Source organism: Leucoraja erinacea, chromosome 1 (assembly GCF_028641065.1).
Source record: "Leucoraja erinacea ecotype New England chromosome 1, Leri_hhj_1, whole genome shotgun sequence".
Taxonomy (NCBI): Eukaryota; Metazoa; Chordata; class Chondrichthyes; order Rajiformes; family Rajidae; genus Leucoraja; species Leucoraja erinaceus.
In genome coordinates, this window is record NC_073377.1 from 166,157,866 (window position 1) to 166,175,419 (window position 17,554).

The window sequence follows — 17,554 nt, forward strand, 5'->3', positions numbered from 1 at the left end:
TTGCAGGGGAAGGTACATGGTGAGAGGCTGGTTTGGGTGGGAAGGGGTGAGTTAACCAGGAAGTTGCGGAGGGGAGGGGGGGGGGGGATGGTCTCTGCGGAAGGCGGAAAGGGGGTGGAGATGGGAAAATGGGGCTAGTGGTGAGATCCCATTGGAGGTGGCAGAAATATTGGAGGATTATGTATTTTATGCGACAGCTGATGGGGTGGACAGTAAGGACTAGGGGGACTCTGTCTCTGTTGCGACCAGGAGGAGGGGGGAGCAAGGGCGGAGCTGCAGGATACCTAGGAGACACGGGAGGGCCTCATCTATGATGGGAGAGGGGAACCCCGTTCCTTAAAGAATGAGGACATCTCGGATGTTCTAGTATGGAACACCTCATCTTAGGTGTAGATGCGGCGTAGACTAGGAATTGAGAGTAGGGGATAGAGTCTTCGCAGGAAACACGGTGGGAAGAAGTGTAGTTGAGATAGTTGTGGCAGTCAATGGGTTTGTCATAGACATTAGTCAATAGCCTATTTCCTGTGATGGAGACTATGAGATCAAGAAAGGGGAGGGAGATGGTCCAAGTGAATTTGAGTGCAGGATGGATATTGGTGGTGAAGTTGATGATGTCCATGAGTTCTGCATGGGTGCAGGAGGTAGTACCGATGCAGCCATCAATGTAATGGAGATAGAGTTCGGGGATAGGGCCAGTGTACACCTGGAACAAAGATTGTTCAATGTACCCTACTAAGAGACAAGCATAGCTGGGCCTCATGCAGGTGCCCATAGCTGCACCTTGGACTTGCAGGAAGTGGGAGGAGTCACAGGAGAAGTTGTTGAGGATGTGGACCAGCTCCGCTGGGCGGAGTAGCGTGTTAGTAGAGTGAAATTGGATGGTTCTGCGGTCGAGGAAGAAACAGAGGGCATTAAGGCCTTGCTGGTGGGGGGGTGGAGGTGTAGAGTGACTGGACATCCATAGTGAAGATGAGGGAATGGGGGTTTTGAAAGAGGAAGTCATTAAAGAGATGAAGGGCATGTGAGGTATCTTGGACATGTGAGGTTCGGGAGAGATTGGACCAGGGTGGAGTTGAGGCACATGGAACCATTTCCGTGGGACAGGAGTCGGCAGAAACAATGGGTCTGCCAGGGCAGTTGTGTTTATGGATTTTGGGGAGAAGGTAAAACCGGGCTGTGTGGGAGAGGGAAACGATAAGGCAGACATCCAGAAGTGATGAAATCAGAAATGGTGTGTGAGATTAAGGCCAGGTGCTTGTCTGTAGGATCATAGTCCAGGGATAAGTTGGAGGAGGTGGCTGAGAGTTGTCGCCTGGCCTCAGAGGTCAGCACGCCAGTGTGAGGGCAGTGTAGAATGGCTCATGGTGGGACAAAAGTGAGAGGCGTAATGCTGATATCCTGAAGGAGGGCTGACTTTTATTCTCAAAAAACTCTTCTACACTGGGTAATTCCACCAGGTGGCGTCATCAGCGATGGCAGCCTCGCCAACTGACTGTATGTCTTTTCTTCTTTTCCTTTACTTTTAGCGTCTATTAAAAGTTTGTGTTAATGTTCTCTGTCCCTTCCCTGTTTTTATGTGTGGGGTGGGAAGGGGGTCGGGGCAAACATCTCTTACCTTGCCGGAGATGCGATTGACTCCGGATCGTATCTCCGGTCACTCTGCGGCCTAACATCATGGTGCGTGCACATAGCTACGCCTTCTACTTGGGAGAAAACCTGCCGAAAAGGGAGGTGCCCTGGTAGTCTGGCGCGCTGATCTCTACCAGCCTGAGGCCGGGCACCAACTCTCAGACACCTCCTCCTACTTACCCCTGGACCATGACCCCACAGACGAGCACCAGGCCACTATCAGTGGCTTCATCACTTCCGGCTCCCTACCCTCCCAAGCCTCCAACCTCATCGTTCCCCAGCCCCGCATGGCCCGATTTTACCTTCTCCACAAAATCCACAATCCTGACTGTCCTGGTTTGTTTCTGCCAGTTCGTGTCCCACCAAACTTATTTCCACATACCTCGACTCCATCCTATCCCCCCTGGTCAAATCCCTCCCTACCTATGTTCAAGACACTTCACAGACTCTTTGTCTTCTCCATGACTTCCGTTTTCCAGGCCCCATCCCCTCATCTTCACCATGGATGTCCAGTCACTCTACACCTCCATCTACCACCAGGAGGGTCTCAAAGCCCTTTGTTTCTTCCTCGACCATAGAACCAACCAATCCCCGTCTACTGATACTCTCCTCCGCCTAGCGGAGCTGGTCCTTACCCTTAATAACTTTTCGTTTGACCTCCCATTTCCTCCAAATACTAGGCGTAGCTATGGGCACGTGTATGGGCCATAGCTATGCCTTCCTCTTTGTAGGGTACGTCGAACAATCCCTGTTCGAGACGTACCATGGCCCTATCCCCGAACTCTACCTCCGCTACATCAACAACTGCATTGGTGCTACCTCTTCCACCCATACACAACTCACTGACTTCACCCATTTCACCACTAACTTCCATCCAGCACTCAAATACACCTGGACTATTTCCGACACTTCTCTACCATTCCTTGACCACCATCTCCATCGCAGGTGATAGACTTCTGAACGACATACACTATAAACCCACTGACTCCCATGGCTATCTGGACTACACTTCTTCCCACCCTGCTTCCTGTAAGGACTCTATCCCCTACTCCCAATTCCTCCACCTGCGCCGCATCTGCTCCCAGGATGAGGTGTTCCACACTAGGGCGTCGGAAATGTCCTCATACTTCATGGATCGGGGGTTCCCCTCTTCTACTATAGATGAGGCTCTCACCAGAGTCTCTTCTATACCCCGCTCTCTAGACTCTGCTCTCGCTCCCCATCCCCCCACTTGTAACAAGGGCAGAGTCCCCCTTGTCCTCACCTTCCACCCTACCAGCCGACACATACAACAAATCTTCCTCCAACATTTTCGCCACCTCCAACGTGATCCCACCACTTGCCACATCTTCCCATCTCCTCCCCTGTCTGCTTTCCGCAGAGACCGCTCCCTCCGTAACTCCCTGGTCAATTCGTCCCTTCCCACCCGTACAACCCCCTCTCTGGGCACTTTCTCTTGCAACCGCTAGAACTGCTATACTTGGTGCTTTACCTCCACCCTTGACTCCATTCAAGGACCCAAGCAGTCTTTCCAGGTGCGGCAGAATCAACTGAACTGTGAATCAGCAATGTACTTGCAATAAATTATTTGTTAGCACATATTGAAAATGAAATGAGCAATGGAAATGAAATGAAAATGCAATGAGCTGTTTGGCCTGCCCTGTGCTTGCAACTGCAATGGCAATAGAAATGAAATGAAAATTAAATCAGCTGATTTGCTTGGCCTGCCCTGTGCTTGAAAGTGCAATGGCAATGGAAGTGAAATAATGCAATCAGCTGTTTCGCCTGCCTGTGCTTGAAACAGCAATGGCAATGGAAGTGAAATGAAAATACAATCAGCTGTTTGGCCTGCCCTGTGCTTGAAACAGCAATGGCAATGGAAGTGAAATGAAAATGCAATGAGCTGTTTGGACTTCCCTGTGCCTGGAATTGAAATGAAATGAAATGAATTGTTGATTGGCCTGCCTGAAACCACTCATTTTGGCCCACAAGACCCCTATTAGCTGGGAAACTAGTCCCTTTTGCCCAAACTGCCCATGTTAGCCCAGGAGCTCTTTGGCCCAAAAGGCCCGTGCCAGGCCAGGAAAAGTCCAGAAAAAGTGCCTTTCACTTTTTTTTTTTAAAGAGCCCCTTCAGCCCATCAGGCCTGTACTAGCCCAGGAGGAGTCCCTTTGGCCCATCAGTAAGTATTCCCCCTACAATTATTAAACCTCACCCCAGTATTTTTCTCCTTCCCTTCATTGGCTCGCTGTGAGATCCAGGCCAGGATAGACTTTCCTCCTTCATTGCTGTGATCTGCAGAAAAAGATGAAAAATGTCTAAAATTGATTCTCCACCGCCTTCCCCTTCTCTCTCACAGTCTCTCACCTGTTTTGGGTAGAATTTCTGGCAGTTTCTGAGCTGGCAGCCCACCAGACCTGAGTGACTGAGCTGCCAGCCCACCAGGCCTGAGTGACTGAGCTGCCAGCCCAAGAATCCATTTGGCCCACAATGTCCATACTAACCCTCTGGAAACCAGTCCCTTCGGCCCACAACACCCATACTAGCGCTCCAAACCCCCTCCCACTGGCCACCAATTTTGGAATTGGTGGAGAGGTGGAATATTGCATTGGGGGACCAGCCCTCCCGTGTGAACATGGGACCCAACGGGTCCCACTTAGCCTAGTACAGAGATAGATATATGGTTATATCTAGAAAGATAAATGGTTCATTTGCAAGCAGGGAACCATAGCCTTCAAAATAGTCATTTTGGTCTTCGTCTTGCTGCCATTCATCATCTTAGTCCTCATTTGAGTTTGAAATAACATAGCTGAGGCAACGTCCAAGCTCGCCTGATGGATCAGTACTTTAAAATATAGATCAGGTATCCAAAGCAGCAAGGTGTTTAATGTTTTAAGAGCAACCTGTAAATGTGTAGAATAATATCTCGACATTAGCATCGTTAACAAGCTTGAAGGGGTGAAGGGTCTGTTCCTGTGTTGTACTGTTCTATGTTCTGTATACTTTGAAAAGTCAGGAATCACTTTTCATTTCAGGTTAAGGCAACATTCGAGTAAAGAGCATTGCCCTTCAGGGAGTTGAGCAAATTAATTTCCAGGCCCTATGTCAGATTATAGGTTGATCTAGCGGAGAAATGGCTTGAATGCTCAAACATAGAATGATGTTCTCCATATGTCAGTGCATTTAACCAGCTGATTAACCGTGCCTGATGATTTCTTAATTGTCATAAACTGTTAAACTGAACGCTAAAAGTGGAAATAATTTTATATTATATATAAACGGATGGGTATACGTTTAAAGGATTAACTAATCCAAAATAGATTTGAATGACTGAATAGTGCTATTTAGTTTACTTTATGTTTAGAGATACTGCGCGGAAACAGGCCCTTCAGCCCACCGAGTCCGCGCCGAACATTAACACTATCCTACACATACTAGGGGCAATTTACATTTTTGCCAAGCTAATTAACCTACGAACCTGTTTATCTTTAGAATGTAGGGTAAACCGGAGATCTCTTGAGAGAGCTCACACGGGGAGAATGTACAAACTCTGTATAGACAGCACCCATAGACAGGATCGAACCCGGGTCTCTCTTGCTGAAAGCGCTGTAAAGGCAGCAACTCTACCACTGTGCCACAGTTCCACCCAGAGAATATGCTGTTAGCTGTAATTGAGGGCGGACAGACAGCCCTGTGAAAGTAGTTAGCCGTTTGCACAGTTGATTAGAAAATGCTATCGTCCGTTTTTGCCGAAGTTATCCCACGAAAAGTGCACGTTTTGGAAATCCCAAAATAAATTCAGCGCTAAATTTCAAAGTTATTTCACCACTAACTTTGCATTGCCCGTATATAACTCGAAAGGATTTCACCTGTGTAAACAGAGGCACATTCCCAGCATCATCAGTTCTTAAGATACACCCTCTCTGGTACAGGAAATAGTAAAAGCAGACAAATATAGATTTCTTATGCTAAAATCTCCACTCATCTCAATAGACAATAGACAATAGACAATAGGTGCAGGAGTAGGCCATTTGGCCCTTCGAGCCAGCACCGCCATTCAATGTGATCATGGCTGATCATCCCCAATCAGTACCCCGTTCCTGCCTTCTCCCCATATCCCCCGACTCTGCTATTTTTAAGAGCCCTATCTAGCTCTCTCTTGAAAGCATCCAGAGAACCTGCCTCCACCGCCCTCTGAGGCAGAGAATTCCACACACTCACCACTCTCTGTGAGAGAAAGTGTTCCCTCGTCTCCGTTCTAAATGGTTCACTCCTTATTCTTAAAATCTCCTCTCTTGATGTTTATGAACTCCTATCTGGAGACCAGATACTAGGAGTCTAATAACGCATAAATCCTACCACTCAATCCTCACACTGGCTTTCATCAGTCATGAAGATGGAGTACAGGAATCAGGACATTATGTTGCAGTTGTACAAAACATAGGTGATGCTGCACTTGGAATACTGTGTACAGTTTAGGTTACCCTGTTGTATGAAAGATGTCCTTTAGCTAGAAAAAAAGTGAAAAAATGTATAAAAATGTTCAGAAGAAGGGTCCCGACCCGAAATATCACCGGTTCCTTTTCTCCAGAGGTGGTGTCTGACCCGCTGAGTTACTCCAGCTTTTTGCGTCTAGTTTTGGATTAAACCAGCTCGTGTAGTTCCTTCCGACACATTTTGTTTCTGAATGCTGCCAGGACTCGGACGCCTGAGCTATGGAGACAGGTTGGGTAGGATAGGACTTTATTCCTAGGAGTGTTAGAAACTGTGGAGTGATCTTATAGAGGTATATAAAACATGAGTGGCATGGATAAAGTGAATCCACAGTCTTTCCCCCACAGTAGAGGATTCTAAAACTAGATTCCTTAGGTTTAAAGGCTAGAAGAAATATTTAAATGGAATCTGAGTGAATACTTCTTCAAACAGAATGGAGTGTATATTAAGCAACTTGCCAGAGAATTATGGTTGAGAGGGATACTATAAGAACACAAGACATTCCAGATAAGAAAGATTTAAAGTATATTGGTGAAATAGGCATAGTTAGACAAGACAAGAGAGTTTATTGTCATGTGTCCCTGATAGGACAATGAAATTCTTGCTTAGCTTCAGCACAACAGAACATAGTAGGCATTGACTACAGAACAGATCAGTGTGTCCATATACCATTATATACGTGAATACACACATGAATAAATAAACTGATCATGTGCAAATAACAGATAATGAGCTATTAATGTTCAGAGTTTTGTCCAAGCCGAGTTTAATTGCCTGATGGCTGTGGGGAAGTAGCTATTCCTGAACCTGGTCGTTGCAGTCTTCAGGCTCCTGTACCTTCTCCCTGAAGGTAGCAGGGAGAGGAGTGTGTGGCCAGGATGGTGTGGGTCCTTGATGATACTGCCAGCCTTTTTGAGGCAGCGACTGCGATAAATCCCCTCGATGGAAGGAAGGTCAGAGCCGATGATGGACTGGGCAGTGTTTACTACTTTTTGTAGTCTTTTCCTCTCCAGGGCGCTCAAGTTGGGTATCGGTGGATGAGGTAGGCGGAAAGCCTATGTTCCACATGACTCCATGAGTCTTTTAATAGAACCTAAATAGATTGAAACTTGGGCAAAGATGGTGTTTTTTTGTTCCCTGGTGCTGTTCTTCAACCACTATCCTATCAAGATAAGGTGTTATTATTAGAATAGTTTGCTCATATTCCCCTCGCAGCAGTATTTTTTGGAGGAAACCCTATTTCATGGGTAGTGAGTCCATCACCTGTGAATGGCAAAATATGATATAATTTCGGAAGCTGTAATAAATGCTTCCACGCAGCTGAGTGGTTTATCACAGGGATATTCTTGTTGACAGAACCTTTGCATTTTATTTCCCTTTTATATCTCTTAATAAAACAACATTAACATTATTCATTGGAATGCTATTGCATTTCACTATTATAAACACACAACAACCGACATATCTGATCTCCTTGCCTGCGGTTCATCCTAATTATCCCCGAGCTCTGCTTTAACATGTAATGAAGTTGCAGCCATCAGGCAAAATTGAATATGTTAATGTAATGAGCAACTTGTCAAAGGAGAACCTCTGGCAGTGAGGTGTAACTGCAGTTTTTTCAGACTCTTTCTGCATGGAGCCTGAGTGCTTGTGAAGCTGACAGCCAAGTTACAGTATGATATTCAACAAATTAGTTTTACTACTATTTACTTTAAAAAAAAAAACTACTTTTAGAAGTGTGTTAAAGATGATATAATAATTCTCCACTTAGACCCTTTACATTTAAATACTTAGGGAGGTGTTGGCGCATTTCAATCGCTGTTGGTAAGATATGTCAGAGAGGACTCTCTTGAATTCCTACAGGTAGCAATGTTACAAAATTTTGAGATTTAAAAAATCAAGTCTGTAATTTATCCCATCAGATAAAGCATAAAAATAAGTTTAATTTGACACCTAATTCACTTTCATCTCAAGTATTTAAAAAGTTATGGCCATTTTCATACTCGGAAATTAGCATCTTGTTCCCTATTGATTTTCTATGGACATAACAAAAAAGCTGTGATCGTGGACGGTCAAAAGCCCATAACCTTCTTAAAAATTAAGAGAACTGAATGAAATTTTCAGTTATCGTAGATTGAACCATTCTGAAACAAATATAAAATAATCTTACTTGGATGACCTGAAATTAAAGCATATAATTAGTTAGTTACCCAATTGTAGCTAATTTCAAACTTCAATTACTAGACCTAAACACCTATCCATTTCTTAATAAATGATTAACATTTTTAAATAGCCTAAGTGTCCAAATAATATTCATAAATAATTCACAATAAAACATGATTTTTAAATCTAATTTACATCAATTTATAGGCAAAATGGAAGGAATTTAGTGTTCAATTGCTGTAAATTAAAGTCAATTTAAATCAGCTTTCTAGTGGGATCGTGTGAATGCGCTGGTTTAGAACGTTCACATTGCGCTAGATTTGTGCCCTCAAATGCTCAGCAAAATACTGTGGGATATAATGGGCCAAAAATGAGCTACTCGCAATATTAAACTTTGTATAAAGGGATCTTAAGAAGCCCTTTTTAATGTAAAGATAAACAGCCTACCTTCTGTTGTCTGCTCTATGCGACCCTGATGGCTGCCGGTGGTCGCGGGTTTAGAGATTGATTTTTAAACTACTATAACTATTATACAAGGCCTTTAAAACTAATAATAGGTTTTGCGACGGGGTCTTACAGCGATTTTTCATTAATAATTAACTAGGCTGAACATCTTCGATTGGAACAGCCTAGAGAAAATCGCGTTTTAAACCCGCCCCCCTCTAAACGACGCCAAAATCGCGCACACGGGCTGGGACAGATTCTCAGCGACGCTTCAGGTACACTTTGCAACATACCTACTACAGGTGTACAGTAGAGAGCATGTTGACTGGTTGCAAGTCAAGTCACATTTATTTATATAGCACATTTAAAAAACAACTCTCGTTGGCCAAAGTGCTTTACATTTGTATAAGAATAGTATAACAAACAAACTACATACATAAAGCCCTCGCTCAGCGAACGTCAAGAAAAGCTTGGGAGTACAGATGGGTTTTTAGTCTCGACTTAAAGGAGTCGATGGAGGGGGCAGTTCTGATGGGAAGAGCGATGCTGTTCCACAGTCTAGGAGCTGCAACCGCAAAGGCACCTGAGCTAATGTCTAGACCGCGGGTTATTCAGCGACCCCCAAGTCGACCGATCTGAGGGACCTGGAGGGGGTGTGCTGGGTGAGCAGACTTTTAATGTAGGTGGGGGCAAGCCCATTGAGGGCTTTGTACACATTTTCGGACTGAGATGAGAAAAACATTTTTTAAACAGAGAGTGGTGAATCTGTGGAATTCTCTGCCACAGAAGGTAGTTGAGGCCACAGTTCATTGGCTATATTTAAGAGGGAGTTAGATGTGGCCCTTGTGGCTAAAGGGATCAGGGGGTATGGAGACAAGGCAGGTACGGGATACTGAGTTGGATGATCAGCCATGATCATATTGAATGGCGGTGCTGGCTCGATGGGCCGAATGGCCTACTCCTGCACCTATTGTCTATGTTTTTATGTTTCTATGAAGGAGGATGCATTACAGCCTGGTTCGGCAACTTGAATACCCAGGAGCAAAGAAGGCTGCAGAAAATGGAGATCACTGCTGAGTTCACCGTGGGCTCTGATCTCCCCACCAGTGAAGGGATTTACGATAATTGCTGCCTCAAAAAGACAGCCAGCATCATCAGACCCACAACACCCTGGCCACACTGTCTTTTCATTCCTGCCATCGGGAAGAAGATATAGGAGCCTATGTACAGGTTCAGGAACAGCTTCTTCCCTCCAGCCATCAGACTATTAAACACTAAAACCTCAAATAAGCTCTGAACTGTGTTTGTGTTGGTGTTCAGAATCAATGGATATGGGGAAAGATCATATTGAATGGTGGTGCTGGTTCAAAGAGCCGCATGGCGTACTCCAGTATCTATTTTCCATGTCTCTATATTCTGTTGTGTTGCTGCAAGTTAGAATGTTATTGCTCTGACTGGGATATGAGAATAAAACACTCTTGACTCATGAGCAATAAGCTAAAGCCCCTGTCCCACTGTACGAGGTAATTCAAGAGTTCTCCCGAGTTATAAAAAAAAAAATCGGACTTGTGGTAAGTACGCAGAATGTACTTAACGGGAATGTTCGAGCTCGGGACGTCTCTTAGCGGCTCGTAGCGCTAACGGCAGGTACACGGGAAACGCGGTAGACTTGGGAAGATTTTTCAACATTGTGAAAAATTTCCACGAGAGCCCCGAGTATCACTCGAGCGGCCATTACCGTAATTCTCCGAGTTGGAATCAGGGGAAACTCGGGCGAACTCTTGAAATTCGTCGGGGGTACGCGAAAATGCTGTAGAAACTCAGCGGGTGCAGCAGCATATATGGAGCGAAGGAAATGGGCAACGTTTCGGGCCAAAACCCTTCTTCAGACTGATGGGAGGTGGGGGGGGGGGGGGGGGAGAAGGAAGGAAAAAGGAGGAGGAGGAGGAGCACGAGGGCTGAGTGATTGGAGGAGACAGCTCGAGGGCTGAGGAAGGGGAGGAGACAGCAAGGGCTAACAAAATTGGGAGAATTCAATGTTCATGCCCCCAGGATGCAGACTCCCCAAGCGAAATACGAGGTGCTGTTCCTCCAATTTCCGGTGCTGCTCGCTCTGGCCATGGAGGAGACCCAGGACAGAGAGGTCAGATATGGAATGGGAGGGGGAGTTGAAGTGCTGAGCCACCGGGAGGTCAGGTTGGTTATTGCGGACCGAGCGGAGGTGTTCGGCGAAACGATCGCCCAGCCTCCGCTTGGTCTCACCGATTGAATTACCTCGTACAGTGGGACAGCGGCTTAAGGCTTTACTGAATTCTGTCTGGTTAATATGCTCAGCCCAAGATTTCCCCCTGTTCTCCTGGTGCAAAACATTGCTGAATTTATAGCTTGTTCTAAATGATCAACTCAAGGAATAAATAAAACAAAATAGCATGTGCACTGCATTTACAGAAAGTAACAAGGTTTCACCTAACTCTTGTGATACTTCGCTCCAAGCCAGTAACAATGAGTACAGGTTTCACTCAAGCCATGTGGCTTCCATTGCACGTAGCAGCGAAATATTTTTGCACAAAATGTATAGTATTTTCTCTACTTAAATGAATTGGCACCATGGTGGCAATTCATTTCTCTATCCTCCAAGGGCCATTAAGCAGTTGCAGACGAGACGGTAGGAGTTTGCCAGTAGGAGGTTCACCAGGGAATCCCTATGTTCACTTCAATGATATTTATTGATAGCTCATGTCCTCGCATTGAATCTTTCCCCGAACCATCTCAGCTCCCAGCAGCTGGCAACAGTCATGGTGTGTTTCCAATAGCAACCACTTGAATGCTTCCTTTGAGATTTTTGTTCCTTCATTGACCATTTTTCTTTTTAGCCACTGTTGTTTTCCTTTGGCTTCTCACAATTTTGTGCAAGCTCACATTTTACCTGCAGTGAATACATTATTTATTACCAACATAGCAAAATGATCAAGGAGATTTCCAGTAGAATAGTAGAATAGTTTCTTTATTGTCATTGTAACATGAACCATGTACAACGAAATTTTAAAATGTCAGCCAGTCAGTGCGCCATTCAAACATTTCTAAAAGCTAACGATACATACAAGGTAAAATATTAAAAGATAAACAACTAAATTAAATATCACGAAAATAGCACGCATAAACACCCAACCCTCCATCCTTCTGTCTATTTCACAGTGTACCACAGTGAAATAGACAGAAGTTTTTCTGCGTTCCTTGGCGGCTACATTTAGTGCTTTCCAAAGTTGAAATCCAAACTGGAAAAAAATGACTATGACTCTCACAGGAAGAAGCTGGGCATGATCAGTATTATCAGTAATCAATATTTTTGCAGCAGGAGAAAATCAAAACTAAATCAAGATAAGCCACATTGCTCACTATTTTACCACCCAATATTTTGACACAAACAACGCTATGCACTGATGAAATTCTGTCTAAAATAAGCATAGCCTAAACTGAAATAATAAAAGGGGAAAAGACTTATGAATTATAGGTACTCAAAGGTGTTTCGGATATCATAGATGATCTAGTTTTGTTTGGTTTATTTAGTTAGTTTAGAGATTCAACGTGGAACAGGCCCTTTGGCCCATCAAGATTCAAGATTCAAGATTCAAGATTCAAGATAGATTTAATTGTCACGTGTGCCTGATGGCACAGTGAAATGAATTTCCATACAGCCATACAATAAAAATCAACAGGACACAACACACTATAGGGTTTGACATAAAACATCCCCACACAGCAGAATCAAAGTTCCCCACTGTGTGGGAAGGCACCAAAGTCAGTCTTCTTCCTCCACTATTCCCCGTGGTCAGGGCCTCCCCAAGCCCTCCGCAGTTGCCGCTACGGGCGGCCCGATGTTCAGGACCGCTCGCCGGGGTGCTAAAAGTCCGACGTCGGGGCTGCGGGACGTCCTCAGCGGCGTGGACACCAGAGTCGGCCCCCTCCTACCGGAGTCGGCGGCTTCCAAATGTCCATGTCAACCAGTAATCCCCACACATTAACACTACCCTACATACACTAGGAACAATTTTACATGGCGGAACTATGTCACATGGTTTAGTAGGTTAATTGACATGGTATAATTGTAAAATAGTGAGCAATGTGACTTATCTTGATTTAGTTTTTATTTTCTCCTGCTGCAAACATATTGATTACTGATAATTGAGTGTTGGAGGAGACCGAAGATCTTGGAGCAAACACATGGCGGTCACGGGGAGAATGTAAATACTCCGTACCGACATGCATCTGTAGTCAGGATTGAACCTGGGTCTCCAGCCCTGTAAGGCAATAGCTTTACTGCCACAGCACCAGGACATCCAGAATTTAATTTAGGAAAATAATGTACTTTTATAACTGGTTGATGTATTTATTATAACTAGGCAGTTTGATTTAATTTTTATAATTTAATTTTAAATATCCAGCATGGAAACAGGCCCTTCGGCCCCTCCCCTCTACCCCCCCCCTCCCTTCCCCCCTATCTCTCTCCCCTCCTCTCTCCCCACCTCCTCTCTCCCCTCTGCTCTCTTCCCCCCTCCTCCCCTCCCTCTCCCCCTGTCTCTCTCCACCTCCTCTCTCCTGTCCCCCTCTCCCCACCCCGTCTCCCCCTACCCCACTGGAACCATGAAGGTTGATGTTTTTATTATAACTAGGGCAGTTTAATTTTTTTTTTTTATTTAATTTTAAATATTCAGCATGGAAACAGGTCCTTTGGCCCATCACTCACCTGCTCACACTAGTTCTATGTTATTCTATTTTCTGATCCATTACACACTAGAGAACATGTATCAAAGCCAATTATCCTACAAACCTGCATGTTGTTGGGATGAGGGTGATAGCAGGGAGTACAGAGGAAACCTGCGCATTCACAATGCAAACTCCACACAAACAGCACCCGAGGTCAGGATCGAACCTGGATCTCTGCCGCTGTGAGGCATCAGCTCCACCGGCTGTACCAGTGATATTTTACTTCAGTAGCTAGGCCTGAGTAATTGCCTTTTCTTGACCAGACTACATGTTGAACAACTAAAAATGCAGTCAAATGTGGAGCCGTCTGCAGCTTAAACTTTATACTGGAAATATCAACTCCTGTTTGTGTAGTACAGTGGTGGAATAAAACACCCCCCTAAAATAGCATTACTGCCACCAACGTGAATGCATACAAATGACAGGAGAAATTAAAAGGATTAAATTTCACCGTAACGCCAGAAGCATCAGGAACTGAATCTCCTTTGCAATGTTGTAATGTCGCAATGAATGGAAAAAGTGTCCCTCAATATTTTATTGTACAGTACACCAGCTGCAAAAGTAATTTTCCAGTCAGATTCACATGCTAAATATAATAAAGTAGAAGGGGTGAAAATGACAGGACCACAAAATCTTATTAATCTTTTGAGTGCCCAATGCATTTTGCAGCTTTCAAAATATAGCTCGTCTCTGACAGAACAGCTGAAAAAACCATTCTGGTGTATTTGCAGTGGAAGGTATAATAAAGTAGAATTTGAGAAGGGCAAAGAATTTAGCAACATATCTTACCTCATTGCAGCCACTGACAAAAAACTGTAAATCACAATCCTGCTAATTTTGGTGTGAAAATGTAACTGCAGCCTCAAAGAGTTAACTGAAAAGTTTCTTTGAAAATAAAGAGAATATTATAGTCATTTACCATTTATTTTGGCACGAATTATGACACACAAACCTCAATGGGCCAAACTACACAAATGCAAACTCTTGAAGCACTCCACAGAAACATAAATGTTGGCAATAAGTGGCGCCAAATGCGAAATTTGGGGGGTTATTGTGATGAATTGTGTTCATCCCAAGAGCATGGCAAATATTACACAAAAGTACGTCTTAGCTATTCATAAAGCTTTGGAACATTTAAGAAAAACGGTGCTGGAAAAATAATTTGCACATTTCAGAAAGCTTTCCACAGTGGGTCCTATTTAAAGGAACAGCACGCCCAAGAGATGCCAACTAAACATTAGTGCAGCAAAGAACGAGGTCATACTGCCCCCAAAAAAATCCCATCCAACAACATACCACACACTTATTCCATCTCTGGGCTCCTGCAAGTCATTTCCTTCATATGTTTATCAGTTTAACAATAGCTTTCCCATCTAGTTTATCCAGCCTTTCTGGCACTGATCAAAATAGTCTGTGTACTTATTATCTCTTATGACATCTAGCAGTAGGTAATAGAATGCAGATGACAACACAAGTTAGAATATTCCATCTTACAGAGGACACGGGAATAGGCAGCCTTGAATGCATGTAAACACAGAGTTTATGAAGTAACTGCAGATGCTGGAAAATTGAAGGTACACAAAAATGCTGGAGAAACTCAGCGGGTGCAGCAGCATCTATGGAGCGAAGGAAATAGGCAACGTTTCGGGCCGGAACCCTTCTTCAGGCTGATAGGGGGTGGGGGGAGGCAGGGAGAAGAAAGGAAACAGGAGGAGGAGGAGCCCGAGGACTGAGGTAGGAAGGGGAGGAGACAGCAAAGGACAGCAAGAGACAGAATTGGGAGAATTCAATGTTCATGCCCCCAGGATGCAGACTCCCCAAGCAGAATATGAGGTGCTGTTCCTCCAATTTCCGGTGTTGCTCACTCTGGTCGTGGAGGAGGCCCAGGACAGAGAGGGTCGGATGGGGAATGGGAGGGGGAGTTGAAGTGCTGAGCCACCGGGAGGTCAGCTTGGTTATTGCGGACCGAGCGGAGGTGTTCGAAACGATCGCCAAGCCTCCGCTTGGTCTCACCGATATAGATCAGCTGACACCTAGAGCAGCGGATGCAGTAGATGAGGTTGGAGGAGATACAGGTGAACCTCTGTCGCACCTGGAACGACTGCTTGGGTCCTTGGATGGAGTCGAGGGGGGAGGTAAAGCGACAAGTGTAGCCTTTGATCACAGCCTAGATTTCATTAATGCATTTCGTTGTCTCTGTACTGTACACTGACAATGACAATTAAAATTGAATCTGAATCTGAAATCTCTTGCGGTTGCAAGGGAAAGTGCCCGGCGAGGGGGTGGTGCGGGAGGGAAGGGACGAATTGACAAGGGAGTTTTGTATAGCAATTTCACATGAAGGATATTTGCCTTTATAACAGGAGACATGGAGTCCAAAAGCAAAGTTGTTATACATGAGGTGGGGGAGGCTAGGATTTCATTCATTGGAGAACAGGGGGCTGAGGGGTGATCTTATAGAAGTGCATGAAATCATGAGAGAAATAGATAGGGAGAATGCACAGAGTTCAAAAGCAGGTAAATGGGACGAGCGGAGATGGGGCGCATTGGTCGGCATGGACTATTTGGGTCAAATGGTTCCATGCTCTATGACTCTATAATAAACTTAATTTTCATCTGCATCCTTAACTCTCTCATTTCATTCAGTAATCTCAAAATTGGGGATCCTTTTTTTTGTATTCTTATTGAAGGTTATTCATTGCTTACGTAATGTGCATCAACATGGTGGACATTGTCCTGTCCATCTCAGATATTGACCTTTTTATTTCAAGTCCTTACCTTCCCGGAGATGTGATCATTTTTCGGATCACATTCTCCGGGCTCTGCGGCCTACCATCGCTGGAGCTGGGAGCCGCCTCGGACTTCGTGAGCCCCACCGCGGGGCGCAGACTTAATGTCGGAGCGGATCCCTTGCCTGGGATCGCTCCCACCACGGCCTGCGGACTTACCATCAAGGGCTGGCAGTCTCGGGAGAGGTTAGTCGGGAGCTCCATTGCCGCAGAAGGTTCGTCCAGCCACGACGCGAGGTTCCATCGGCCAGCGCGGGGCCGCTGGCATCCCCCCCGATGCGGGAGCTTGATCGCCTCGACGCAGAGTTAAGACCGTCCCGTCAACAGAGGGCTCGAGGCCCCCGACTGAGGAAGAACAAAGGAAGAGACTGGAACTTTATTTTCACTGTGAGGAATGTGTAGGAGTCACTGTGGTGGATGTTCATGTTAAAATGTGTTTATGAGTCTTGTTGCTTTTAATTGTATGACTGACCTGGCCAGTGAAATTCCTCGTATGTTGCAAAACATACTTGGCGAATAAAATCTGATTCTGAATCTATCAAATAATTCTTGGGAAGTCACAACGGTGTATTTTATGTCGTACACACTAAAGCCACTGGTAAATTAGCGGTGGAGTAACTGTTTCAAATGGTCGACCATGTATCAACCAAGTCATCACTCCATAGGGGCATTCTTCAGAAATGTCTATATCTCCTGTCGACACTCAACTTTCTTAATTACTCTAGTCCTGTATGTTATTTGAAAACCTTGCTGGAGTTTCTGCAAGTTTTACTCTTCTTTGATGCCCAATGCCATCCTTTTGGAATAATAAGGAAGAGTCGCACCCTGCCCTGCCTCCTCTTCTCCCCTCTCCCATCAGGCAAAAAGGTATAGAAATGTGAAAACGTACACCTCCAGGGACAGTTCGTTCAGGGACAGTTTCTTCCCAGTGTTATCAGGCAACTGAATCATCCTACCACAACCAGAGCACAGTCCTGAACTACTATACAAACTTACAAAATTCTTAAGAGGTTCTACTGCAGTTGTACAGGGTCCTGGTGAGACCACACCTGGAGTACTGCGTACAGTTTTGGTCTCCTAATCTGAGGAAGGACATTCTTGCCATAGAGGGAGTACAGAGAAGGTTCAACAGATTGATTCCTGGGATGTCAGTACTTTCATATGAAGAAAGACTGGATAGACTCGGTTTGTACTCGCTAGAATTTAGAAGATCGAGGGGGGATCTTATAGAAACGTACAAAATTCTTAAGGGGTTGGACAGGCTAGATGCA